Below are 14,515 nucleotides of genomic sequence, written 5' to 3' on the forward strand. Positions count from 1 at the left end.
GGGATCTATCAAAGTCTGATCTTCACAACACGTTTGTGGAAGTGTATCATGACACGAACAAAGATTTCTGAGGACCTCGGAAAAAGTGTTGTTGATGCTCATCAGGCTGGAAAAGGTTACAAAACCATCTCTAAAGAGTTTGGACTCCACCAATCCACAGTCAGACAAAATGGACGAAATCCAAGACCATTATTACCCTCCCCAGGAGTGGTCAACCAACAAAGATCACTCCAAGAGCAAGGCGTGGAATAGTCGGCGAGGTCACAAAGGACCCCAGGGTAACTTCTAAGCAACTGAAGGCCTCTCTCACATTGACTAATGTTCATGTTCATGAGTCCACCATCAGGAGAACACTGAACAACAATGGTGTGCATGGCAGGGTTGCAAGGAGAACGCCACTGCGCTCCAAAAAGAACATTGCTGCTCATCTGCAGTTTGCTAAAGATCACGTGGACAAGCCAGAAGGCTATTGGAAAAAAGTTTTGTGGATGGATGAGACCAAAATAGAATTTTTTGGTTTAAATGAGAAGCGTTATGTTTGGAGAAAGGAAAACACTGCATTCCAGCATCAGAACCTTATCTGTGAAACATGGTGGTGGTAGTATCATGGTTTGGGCCTGTTTTGCTGCATCTGGGCCAGGACGGCTTGCCATCATTGATGGAACAATGAATTCTGAATTATACCAGCGAATTCTAAAGGAAAATGTCAGGACATCTGTCCATGAACTGAGTCTCAAGAGAAGGTGGGTCATGCAGCAAGACAACGACCCTAAGCACACAAGTCGTTCTACCAAAGAATGGTTAAAGAAGAATAAAGTTAATGTTTTGGAATGGCCAAGTCAAAGTCCTGACCTTAATCCAATGGAAATGTTGTGGAAGGAACTGAAGCGAGCAGTTCATGTGAGGAAACCCACCAACATCCCAGAGTTGAAGCTGTTCTGTACGGAGGAATGGGCTAAAATTCCTCCAGGCTGGTGTGCAGGACTGATCAACAGTTACCGGAAACGTTTAGTTGCAGTTATTGTTGCACAAGGGGGTCACACCAGATACTGAAAGCAAAGGTTCACATACTTTTGGCACTCATAGATATGTAATATTGGATCATTTTCCTCGATAAATAAATTACCAAGTATAATATTTTTGTCTCATTTGTTTAACTGGGTTCTCTTTATCTACTTTTAGGACTTGTGTGAAAATCTGATGATGTTTTAGGTCATATTTATGCAGAAATATAGAAAATTCTAAAGGGTTCACAAACTTTCAAGCACCACTGTATAATATTTAACTGCAATTAGTTACCAATACGAGTCACGATATAAAGTTACTAAAATTGAAAATGTAATTGAATAACACGTTAATTAAGGAATAAAGCAAGTTTAAAAATGACTTCAGTTCTCGTTTAATTCATTACAGTGGCACAAAAAAGGCACCGATCAGATCCTCAAGTAATCAGATAGAGACAATGTGTTTGAGAGGAATTTTCTTTTGGTACTTGTGGAAGCCAGAACACTATTCTTTCTTTTCAAATTTTCTTTATCTTATACAGTATATAGGAATTTCAGCTGAAAAAAAAAAAACATTCCTGGAAATAAAAGAGAGTTTGCAATAAAAGAGGGTTTGCATGCCATCAAAAATATTCTTATGTAAATCCCGACAGTCACTTCGATGCCAATTGATTCCAGTGTGGCATCGCTATTATAGATTTCATTCCTTTCTGTTTCAATCAAGGCTAAAATTGGCATGGAATAATGATAGCAAATGTAGTTTTCAGCTAAAATAACATAGCATTACAGAATGTGTGTTGCTCACACATTCAGGAAAATAGTGAGAAAGGACAATGCTTGGAGCAGTGGGTTTACAGCGATAACGGATTCAAAATGTCTCCTTTGACTTGCCACATTGGAGACGTTTTGTTCCTCATGTCAAAAGGAGGGCATGTGACTGGGCAAAGAGTAGCTTCTGCAGTGTTGTCATGACCACCAGAAGGAAAGACTGGGCCGGTGCAGTTTACACAGTGGCAGCCTTTTTTTCATCGTCTGTCTGTTAACGTGCATCTCCGCTAGTGTCCCTCTGTCTCTTTTCATCCATGCAAACATGCCTGTTTAAACAGCCATCGCTTAAACAGCCATCACTCAGTCCCATTACCCCTTCACTCGGCCTCCTCTCGCTGCCTGAACTCCAACTCACCCTCCTCCCCTTGGCTGCGCTTCCAATCTAAATATGAAAGCGTTCAAACCCTTGTGACACTCAAAGCACACATCGGACACACTGTGGATACTTGTGTTATTTCATAAATAGGAAATGCAGTTTCTGCATGTTGTGGAAGGGGACATGATCCGTTCTCACAATTCCGCTTCTCTCACACAATTCTCTTTTCATCGAAGGTCCTCCATTGTGATCGAATCCTTTTTTCTATTATTCTCCTTCATATCGCTTTCTTTTTCTGTCGCGCAGGCAGCAGACCCACCTGTGTTTGCACAGTGACAGTACTGTGGTTCTTTCAGGGCAAACCGATAAGCTCCCAGCAAATAACATAAAAGCCTGAGGGATTCCCCACACCGGTTTGTCCTCTTTCATCTCTTTGTAATTCTCTGTGTTGTCCTCTATTAATCTTTCAGTCTGCTTGTCTGTGTTTGCTGTATCGGTTATAAACCTTATTCATATCCTGAAAGCACAGAATTGCTGGAGCTTCAGTCCTACTGCAAGCTGACACGAGAGGGTTTTTAATCGATGACCACGTCTTGAAGTAATATTCGATCTTCTTGGCATTCGTCACTGACGTCACCGTCACCTCCATTTCCAGTGAGCATTGCAAGTCGAGATTAATCATAAAAATGGTCAAATTCATCAGCAGAATCCACTGGATCATCATTACCATGTGAAGTTTCTTCTGAATCACTGTGCAAACCTGTGTTCAAACAGATCATGAATAAAAGACATTGAATATAAAAGAAAACACCAAGCAACTGTCGACTCGAAAGGCAATCCGAATGTGTATCTGCTCAGTGAATACCTCTGAGCTTACGGAGAACCCTGTAAATGTGCATACTGTGTGTTCTTATAAAAAGGTTCTTATTATGTTATCATATCACTGAAAAAAATAACAGCAAGTCAAAGATCTTGAATATCACAAAATGTATCGAGTATTCCCGATTATAAAATTACAATAAAACAAATATATGATTATTCAACCTCTTTCGAGATATTTGTACTAATTTCAAACTTTTAATAAGTTTACTCTGTTGGAATTTACTTAAAAAAAAAAAGCAAAATTTTTCCACAAATATAACATGAGAATATGAAACATTTTAAAGGATATCTCATCTCATCTCATTATCTCTAGCCGCTTTATCCTGTTCCACAGGGTCGCAGGCAAGCTGGAGCCTATCCCAGCTGACTACGGGCGAAAGGCAGGGTACACCCTGGACAAGTCGCCAGGTCATCACAGGGCTGACACATAGACACAGACAACCATTCACACTCACATTCACACCTACGGTCAATTTAGAGTCACCAGTTAACCTAACCTGCATGTCTTTGGACTGTGGGGGAAACCGGAGCACCCGGAGGAAACCCACGCAGACACGGGGAGAACATGCAAACTCCGCACAGAAAGGCCCTCGCTGGCCACGGGGCTCGAACCCGGACCTTCTTGCTGTGAGGCGACAGCGCTAACCACTGCACCACCGTGCCACCCTTTAAAGGATATGATAATATGTAAAGCTTTAAATGAGTAACAGAATCTAAGACAGGGTGAATAGCACACACTGTATTTGGCTATTAAACCGGTTTGCCTAAGATGAGTTGAAATTGATTTAAAATCGCTGAACTTAGTGCTAGTCTTACGAAAATGACATCATAAAATCCCAGGTTTTCTGTGTGTGATATGCTCAAACAGGTTGTAAAGTTCACCGATAAATAAAAAACTGGTTTGAAAAATAATGTTTTTGCCTCTGAATTCTGTTCCAAAACTCACTAAAAGCTTGTCCGCCATTATTAGATCGCAGCGATTTACAAGTCAGCGGTGTTGCACGTGTGACGTCATATGCGCCACTGCCTTCTTTTGTGTCCACGCTGACTCTATACTGTTCTTGATACTAATTCTTTTGAAAAAGACAATGAAAGTTGTAGACCCTTTCTATTTTGTGCAACAATGTTAAGTAGAGGTGGTGGTGGTGGTGTTGGGGGGTTCAGCGCGCAATTACCATTATTTATTTTACTGTTTTCTGGTACTGCTAGAACCAGAAAAGGTTGTAGTTTTATGAGCAACTTAGTTTTGGTAGTGAACCTGAAGAGCTGCTGTGTGCTCGCTGCGCACAATGCATATGGCACAACGCACAATGCGCCAGCCTTCTGTCGGCACTGAAAGTGAAAGTGCCTAATTACTGCCATTATTTAGCTTTGTATAAAACTTCAGAACTGCGATCAGTGAAAAGGATAAAAGACTAAGGACAACTAATAAATTCAAGCAACAGGCTAAACACAAGATTGACTCTTACTGTGTGGTGAGCTCTTTGCTCTTTGGGATGACTTTTGTTTCCAGATTGTAAGAACTGCTCCGCATACCCGACGTCGCTCAACTCCTTCTATGTGAATTTGCTTCACAAATTTATCTTTTTCAAAATGTATGGAGCAGACACCAAACTGTCCTGTTGGTTTGAAGTTACCTCTCTTTGTCCGTACAAATTGAACCCATTCATTCCATAAGTGTCCTGCTGCTGGGCTGTAATGGATCAAAATTCTGCTTTTTTTTTTTTTTTTAAATCAGCTGCACTTGAACAGCCTTGAACGACACACCTCTTAGGAGACATGCTTTGGTTTTAGTTTTGTTGTAGAATAAAAAAAAAAAATAGTTAAAAACATGCTACACTTTGCAGAGCAGACGAAGCCAGAAATGCTGTGAACTTTCAAGCGTTGCGCATATGGCGTCACTTCCTTTGAATTAACAATAACTTACCAGGAATGCTAATGGCGAACTCAAAGAGCCTAACTTTACCAACTAAATAGAACATGTTCCTGGTCTCATATTAAAATATAATTTAGACAGTAAATTATTTAACATGTCTAGTTTTATAAGGTATAATTTCCAGGGTTGATGTCATTTTCATAAGACTAACACTTTAATTACCCTTACTATTGAAGTATCCTTTACTACAGGACTACCGGCTAGTGGCCTAGTGGTAGCGTGTCCACCTCTCGATCGGGAGATCGTGAGTTCTATTCACGGTCGGGTCATACCAAAGACCATCATAAAAATGGTACCTACTACCATCTGGCAAGGCACGCTGTAATACAGATGCGAGTAGGGGAGTTAAACTCTCGTGGTTACCAGAGGACTGGCCCCCCCACTGTAACCCTAGCTATGTAATAGGCGAGAGGCCGAGGGCTGCAGAAACGGAGATTGGCGCCGCCTGATGCGCCATATGGCACTTGAGACTTTTTTTTTACTACAGGACTAATATTTGGAAGCAACAAACACTTTATGAAAACTACATTGAATGGTCATTTGTTTGTCTGCAGCAAAACTGCACAACTAACTGACTCACATTTCATGGTTTATTATTCCCTTCCTTAATTATTTTAAACTGGTTCGACATTGTTTTCTCACTGAGCAGTAATGCTCATCCTGCAAGTGCTCAATCAGTGAGATATCTGGGGGCAGGTGGAACAAAAACATTGAGGTATTGACTACAGTAGATCAGAGACTAGTTCCAGTCACTAGTCTGGATATCCCTGAAAGAACATAAAATGTATAGTTTCCCATACAGTGTCTTGCAAAAGTATTTATCCCCCCCCTTGGTATTTGTCCAGTTTTATCGCATTACAAGCTGGAATTAAAATGGATTTTTGAAGGGTTAGCACCATTTGATTTACTCAACATGCCTACAACTTTAAAGGTGAAAATTGTTGTTTTATTGCGACATAAACAATAATTAAGATGAAAAAACAGAAATCTGGAACGTACATAGGTATTCACACCCCCCAGTCAATACCTTGTAGAGCCACCTTTTGCTGCAATTACAGCTGCAAGTCTCTTGGAGTATGTCTCTATTAGCTTAGCACATTTAGCCACTGGGATTTTTGCCCATTCCTCAAGGCAAAACTGCTCCAACTCCTTCAAGTTACGGTAGATGGGTTGCGTTGGTGTACAGCAATCTTCAAGTTATGCCACAGATTCTCAATTGGGTTGAGGTCTGGGCTTTGATTAGGCCATTCCAAGACATTTAAATGCTTCCCTTTAAACCACTCCAGTGTAACTTTAGCAGTATGTTTAGGGTCATTGTCCTGCTGAAACGTGAACCTTCGTCCCAGTCTGAAACCTCTGGCCAACTCAAACAGGTTTTCCTCCAGAATCGCCCTGCATTTAGTGCCATTCATCTTTCCTTCAATCCTGACCAGCTTTCCTGTCCCTGCAGATGAAAAAAATATCTCCACAGCATGATGCTGCCACCACCATGCTTCACTGTAGGAATGGTATTCTCAGGGTGATGGGTTTGCGCCACACATGGCATTTCCCATGATGGCCAAAAAGTTCAATTTTTGTCTCATTTTACCAGAGAATCATCTTCCATGTGTTTGGGGAGTCTGCCACATGCTGCTGGGCAAACTCCAAACGTGTTTTCTTAAGCAATGACTTTTTTTTCTGGCCACTCTTCCATAAAGCCCCACTCTGTGGAGTGTACGGCTTAAAGCGGTCCTATGGACAGACACTCCCATCTTCGCTGTGGATCTTTGCAGCTCCTTCAGTGTTATCTTTGGTGTCTTTGTTGTATCTCTGATTAATGCCCTCCTTGCCCGGTCTGTGAGTTTTGGTGGGAGGCCTCCTCTTGTCAGGTTTGTCGTGTTGCCATATTCTTTCCATTTTGCTATAATGGATTTAATGATACTCCATGGGATATTCAAAGTTTGGGATATTTATCATCACCCAACCCTGTACTTCTCCACAATTTTGTCTCTGACCTGTTTGGAGGCTCCTTGGTTTTCATGTTGCTTGCTTAGTAGTGTTGCAGAGTCAGGGTCCTTCAGTACCCTAAGGGACACTTTGATTGCACACAGGTGGATCTTAATCAACTAATTATGTGACTTATGAAGTGAATTGGTTGGACCAGCTCTTATTTAGGGGTTTCATACGAAAGGGGGTGAATACCTATGCACACTCCATATTTCTGTTTTTTCATCTTAATTATTGTTTGTGTCACAATAAAACAACAATTTTCACCTTTAAAGTGGTAGGCATGTTGTGTAAATCAAATGGTGCTAATCCTCTAAAAATCCATTTTAATTCCAGCTTGGAACACGACAAAACAGGACAAACACCAAGGGGGGGAGGGGTGAATACTTTTGCAAGACACTGTATATTGCTATAAAATGAAAAGATCAGTTAATAATAAGAGAATAAAATACTAGCCTGAAATAAATTCCATTAGTATATCTATATCCATACTGAAACTAAATATTTGAGTTTCAGTTTTGATTCCATTTCTAGCGCTTTCTGTATTGTCATCTGTAGAAGGTGTATCATCTGTTTATTTGTTTTTAAGCGACTTGCCAATTTTGTTTTTATTGCAGCACATATTATTCATGATTATGTCATACCCTATGGTGCCAAAATGTGGTCCATTATAAAGCCAGTCGTGCTGTTTTCATCATATTTGTAATTTTAATTACAACTCCAATTCCAAAAAAGTTGGGATGCTGTATAAACCGTAAATAAAAACAGAATGCGATAATTTGCAAATCTTGGAAAGCCAATATTTCATTGAAAATAGTACAAAGACAACATATCAAATGTTGAAACTGGGAATTGTTTTAAAATATATGCCCATTTTGAATTTGTTGCCAGCAACAAGTTTCAAAAAAGTTAGCCATTTTTACCACTGTTGCATCACCTATGCTTTTAGCAACACTCTGTAAATGCTGGGAACTGAGGAGAACAATTGCCGTGGTTTTGAGAGTGAAACGTCGTCCCATTCTTGCCTGATATACAATTTCTGTTCAACAGTTCAGGGTCTCGTTTGTCATATTTTGTGCTTCATAATACACCAAAAGTATTCAAAGGGAGACCGGTCTAGACTGCAGGCAGGCCAATTTAGCACCCAAACTCTTTTACTATGGAGCCATGCAGTTGTAATATAAGCAGAATGTGGTTTGGTATTGTCTTGCTGAGATAAGCAAGGGCTTCCCTGAAAAACATATTGCCTGGATGGCAGCATGTTGCCCCAAAACCTGTATATATCATTCAGCATTAATGGTGCCTTCCTAGATGTACAAGCTACCCGTGTCATGTGCATTAATGCACCCTCATACCATAACAGATGCTGGCTTTTGAACTGTGCACTGATAATAAGCTGGATGATCTCACTCCTCTTTAGCCTGGAGGGCATGGTGTCCATGATTTCCAAGAACAATTTTGAATTTCAATTCATCAGACCACAGGACAGATCACTCATCTGTGGTCTGCCATGGCCTGGGGAAAGCAGCTTTGGTACCAAAAGATAGCCAGTTCCATTCCCTGGACCAGCAGGAATGGCTGAAGCATAGGCTTAGGTAGTGAGCCATACAGCCGTGCGTTCCACGGCCAATTCTCAGAAAACACGGCCATAAATCCCCAAACACGGCCTATAAATTTTATACTAACCCATGTTAACCCAAATTTTGTGAAATTTTGTTGTTTTGTGAAGTAATTGTGCATTTCTGTGGACATTTTTGTCGACAATCAGAGGTTTCCCCAGGGCGTGCTTTCCATATATGGAAGTTAAATCGAGAAAATCACATTTACTGCCAAAAATGTAGCTTTCTTTTTGGTCAGACTTCGAAACGAGGCTTGAATGGAAGCAAAATGCTCTGATTTTTGACAGCTTCTCCAGCAAAGCTCAGCAGGTTTAGAATGAGTAGGTCATGTATTTAGATAAATACCTGTGGCAGCGGGGGTGTGGTCAAGCGTCGGTCTGTGAATGGAGGGCAGAGTCAGGGAAGGTAAGTGGGAGAATCACTGCACCTGACGGGAATTAACCTGTGTTTGTGTGTCTTCCCCAGTGACCGCGCCCTATAAGAGGAGAGGGAGAGTGGAGGAAGGGAGCTTCTCCCCAACCTGGACTTGTGTGTGTGCGTGTGTGCATAGTGTAAAGCTGAAAAGCTGTAATAAAAGAGTTTTTTGAGAACTCGGTTCTGGCCTGCCGTGCTTCTGTGCTCCACCCACCTAGAACACTTGTTACAGTGGTGCCGAAACCTGGGACAGAGCGCAGGAGAAAACAGCCCCATGGAGTCCTCCCCCTTCAAGGACCTGATCCATGCCCTCTCCACAACCCAACAGAGCCAGCACCAGGCGCTGGTCACCCTCTGGAAGGAACAGGAGCAAAGGTTCGAGGCCCTGGTGCTGGCGCAGCAGGAAGATCGCCAGGCGTTCCGGCACCTACTCGTGTCAGCGGGGTCCACCACCTCCACGGACCCTCCCCACCTCACCCTAATGAAGATGGGCCCGCACGACGACCCTGAGGCCTTCCTCGCTCTCTTTGAGCAGGCAGCAGAGCCATGGGGTTGGCCAGTGGAACAGCGCGCAGCGCGCCTCCTCCCCCTACTCACGGGCGAGGCGCAGCTGGCTGCGCTACAGCTCCCCACCGACAGCCGGCTGGTCTACGCGGACCTCCGCAGGGCTGTCCTCCAGCGTGTGGGTCGCACTTCGGAGCAGCAGCGGCAGCGCTTCCGCGCACTGCACCTGGAGGAGATTGGCTGGCCGTTCGCATTTGGCCAGCAACTCCGGGACGCCTGCCGCTGGTGGCTGAGGGCCGACAACCGCGATGCTGAGGAAATCATCGATCTGGTGGCGCTGGAGCAGTTCGTCGCTCGACTTCTGGAAGGAACCGCAGAGTGGGTCGAGTGCCATCGCCCGGCGTCGCTGGATCAGGCCATTGAGCTGGCGGAGGACCATATGGCAGCCGTTCCAATGGCAGGACAGCGTGTCTCCCTTTCTCCCCTCTCTCTCTCTCCCCCCTTCTGTTCCTCGCCCTCGCCCCATTCCCCCACCGCGGAGGCGGGGGCCAGCTCCACCCCAGCCAGCCCGCTGCACCCGTGGTGTCCTACCGTTTCCTACTTCTGTGTCTGTGTCTTCCCCCCCTCAGGTGAGTGATATCCGGAACACCGGTGCAGAGAGAGAGCCTGGGCCAGTGTGCTGGTGCTGCAGGGAGCTGGGGCACCTTCAGCATCAGTGCTCGGTGATGGAGGTGGGCGCGGTGGTCTGGATCCCCTACATGCCGGGAACTGCCCTCGATCGGGCCGGAGCGTATCGCATACCGGTGAGTATCCAAGGGGATACATATCAGGCTTTGGTGGACTCTGGCTGTAATCAGACCTCAATCCACCAAAGCCTGGTGCAAGACGAGGCATTGGAAAGAGCACAATTGGTGAAGGTGTTGTGTGTGCACGGGGATGTTCACAACTACCCTTTAGTGTCGGTCCACATTCTGTTTTGAGGGGAGAAATTTAGAGTACAGGCGGCGGTTAATCCTCGCCTTACCCACTCTATAATTTTGGGGACTGATTGGCCGGGATTTCAGGATTTAATGATGCACTTAGTGAAGAGTGGGTTCTGCCGTAGTTCAGCGAGGGGAGGTCCCGGTGTGGCATTGGAGGGAGCAGCTGTCACAGTGCCGTCTACGTCATCACCGCATCAGAGTGAGGAGCAGCAGGCTTCTCTTTCTCTCGGGGAATCCCTCACGGATTTCCCGTTAGAGCAATCACGAGACGAGTCTCTGCGGCATGCGTTTAACCAAGTGAGAGTAATCGATGGTCAAACGCTCCAGCCAAACACCACCCCGTCCTTCCCCTATTTTTCCATTATTAAGGATAGGTTATACCGAGTGACGCAGGACACTCAGACTAAGGAACAAATAACCCAACTTTTGATCCCAAAGAGCCGCCGGGAATTGGTATTCCAGGTGGCTCACTTTAATCCCATGGCTGAACACTTAGGGCAGGATAAGACACTAGCCCGAATAATGGCCCGGTTCTATTGGCCAGGGATTCGCAGCGATGTCCATAGGTGGTGTACAGCATGCCGCGAATGCCAGTTGGTAAATCCAGCGGCCATCCCAAACGCGCCTTTGTGCCCTCTACCATTAATTGAGACCCCATTCGAAAGAATTGGGATGGATCTCGTTGGGCCATTAGATCGGTCAACACGAGGGTATCGCTTTATTTTAGTTCTGGTGGACTATGCAACGCAATATCCGGAAGCAGTGCTGCTTCGCAATATCTCCGCACGTAGTATTGTGGAAGCACTCTTCCACGTCATTTCCCGAGTCGGAATCCCCAAAGAGATTCTGACTGATCAAGGCACTACATTTATGTCACGCACACTGCACGAACTGTATGGGTTACTGGGAATCAAGCCGATCCGCACCAGCGTTTATCACCCACAAACGGACGGCTTAGTCGAACGGTTTAATCGCACCCTCAAAAACATCTCATCTCATCATCTCTAGCTGCTTTATCCTGTTCTACAGGGTCGCAGGCAAGCTGGAGCCTATCCCAGCTGACTACGGGCGAAAGGCGGGGTACACCCTGGACAAGTCGCCAGGTCATCACAGGGCTGACACATAGACACAGACAACCATTCACACTCACATTCACACCTACGGTCAATTTAGAGTCACCAGTTAACCTAACCTGCATGTCTTTGGACTGTGGGGGAAACCGGAGCACCCGGAGGAAACCCACGCGGACATGGGGAGAACATGCAAACTCCACACAGAAAGGCCCTCGCCGGCCACAGGGCTCGAACCTGGACCTTCTTGCTGTGAGGCGACAGTGCTAACCACTACACCACCGTGCCGGCCCCCTCAAAAACATAATTAAAAAATTTGTAAGCGAGGACGCACGTAACTGGGATAAATGGCTTGAGCCCCTGCTTTTCGCAGTGCAAGAGGTCCCACAAGCCTCCACGGGGTTCTCCCCATTCGAATTATTATATGGGCGTAAGCCGGGTGGCATCCTAGATGTGCTGCGGGAAAATTGGGAGGAGGGACCTTCCCCGAGCAAAAATGAAATTCAATACGTTATTGACCTGCGCACAAAACTCCACACACACACCTAACCCAGGAGAATTCGCGGCAGGCTCAAGAACGTCAAGTCCGCCTGTACAACAGGGGCACGCGCCTTAGGGAATTCACACCGAGAGACAAAGTACTCGTGTTATTGCCCACATCGAGCTCTAAATTAATCGCCAGGTGGCAAGAACCCTTTGAGGTCACACGGTGAGTCAGGGATGTCGACTATGAGGTGAGGCGAACAGACAGGGGTGGGGCGTTACAGGCATACCACCTCAATCTGTTAAAACGTTGGAGTGAGGAGGTCCCCATGGTGCTGGTGTCGGTGGTTCCAGAGAAGGCAGAGCTGGGGCCAGAGGTTCAAAAGGGAAAATCGGTATCACCCACCGCTCCAGTCCCCTGTGGAGCCCACCTCTCCCTGACCCAGCTCGCGGAGGTCGCCCGGTTGCAAACAGAATTTTCTGACGTGTTCTCGCCCCTGCCCAGCTGCACCCACCTCACAGAACACCACATTGAGACGCCCCCGGGGGTGGTAGTGCGCAGCCGCCCTTACAGACTGCCCGAACACAAGAAAAAGGTGGTTTGGGAAGAACTCGAGGCCATGCTCGAAATGGGCATCGTCGAGGAGTCCCACAGTGACTGGAGCAGTCCGGTGGTCTTGGTTCCCAAGGCCGACGGGTCGGTCCGGTTCTGTGTGGACTATAGAAAAGTCAACGCAGTGTCTAAATTTGACGAGTACCCAATGCCTCGTATTGACGAGTTGCTCGATCGACTAGGCACGGCTCGTTTTTATTCGACACTGGATTTGACAAAGGGATATTGTCAGATCCCCTTGACTCCACTATTCCAAGAAAAAACGGCCTTTTCCACACCGTTTGGCTTACACCAGTTCGTCACACTTCCGTTTGGGCTGTTTGGGGTGCCCGCTACGTTCCAGCGGCTGATGGATAGGGTTCTCCGCCCCCACACCACCTATGTGGCCGCATACCTAGATGACATTATTATTTATATTAATGACTGGCTGCGGCACCTAAAACACCTGAGGGCCGTCTTGGGGTCGCTGAGGCGAGCGGGGCTCACAGCCAACCCGAAGAAGTGTGCGATTGGGTGGGTGGAAGTACGGTATCTGGGCTTCCATTTGGGCAATGGGCAGGTGCGTCCCCAAATCAATAAGACAGCAGCGATTGCGGCCTGCCCAAAGCCCAAGACCAAAAAGGGGGTGAGGCAGTTCCTGGGGCTGGCTGGCTACTATCGTAGGTTTATACCTAATTATTCGGACGTCACCAGCCCACTGACTGACCTCACTAAAAAAGGGGCACCAGATCCGGTCCAGTGGATGGAGCAATGCCAGCGGGCTTTTTCTAAGGTAAAGGCTGCACTGTGTGGGGGGCCACTGTTACACTCCCCTGACTTTTCTCTCCCCTTTGTTTTACAGACGGACGCATCGGACAGAGGGCTGGGGGCTGTTCTGTCCCAGGAGGTGGAGGGGGGGGGGAGGACCATCCAGTGCTGTACATCAGCCGCAAGCTGTCGGTGCGCGAGGGCAGGTACAGCACCATAGAGAAGGAATGCCTTGCCATCAAGTGGGCGGTCCTCGCCCTCCGCTACTATCTGCCGGGGCACCCTTTCACCCTCTGTTCGGACCACGCGCCCCTGCAGTGGCTCCACCGCATGAAGGATGCCAGCGCGCGGATCACCCATTGATACCTGGCACTCCAGCCGTTTAAGTTTGAGGTGGTCCACAGGCCGGGGGCACAGATGGTTGTGGCGGACTTCCTCTCCCGTCAAGGGGGGGCGGAGTCGGGTGGTGGGGGTATGTGGCAGCGGGGGCGTGGTCAAGTGTCAGTCTGTGAATGGAGGGTGGAGTCAGGGAAGGTAAGTGGCAGAATCACTGCACCTGACGGGAATTAACCTGTGTTTGTGTGTCTTCCCCAGTGACCGCACCCTATAAGAGGAGAGGGAGAGTGGAGGAAGGGAGCTTCTCCCCAACCTGGACTTGTGTGCATGCGTGTGTGTATAGTGTAAAGCTGAAAAGCTGTAATAAAAGAGTTTTTTGAGAACTCAGTTCTGGCCTGCCGTGCTTCTGTGCTCCACCCACCTAGAACACTTGTTACAATACCTTTGCGAGTTTTTCATCATGCAAGCATGATAAACATACTGACAGACACTTCTATTATATAAATCTATAATTGTTACGTTTAACCTAGATGAAATACTGGGTAGTGAAAAACACTGATCCTTTGATCAAAAAGAAACTTATAACTACATTTCAAAGTAACAGTGAGTATTCTGTCTGTGAAAGATGTACTGTGTTGCTTTTGATTAATATTCAAATACAGCAAGATTTTGTTCATGCAGAAGGTACTGGGTTTGACTAAGACTTTCAAATTTTCAAGTCCCTGGACTCCATGGTCTTTCAAAAATGGAGACCTTTATGATTTTGTAGAGTGTTTTCCCAATGAGGACTGCTT

The sequence above is a fragment of the Neoarius graeffei genome, chromosome 8, assembly GCF_027579695.1.
Source record: "Neoarius graeffei isolate fNeoGra1 chromosome 8, fNeoGra1.pri, whole genome shotgun sequence".
In the NCBI taxonomy this organism is placed as follows: domain Eukaryota; kingdom Metazoa; phylum Chordata; class Actinopteri; order Siluriformes; family Ariidae; genus Neoarius; species Neoarius graeffei.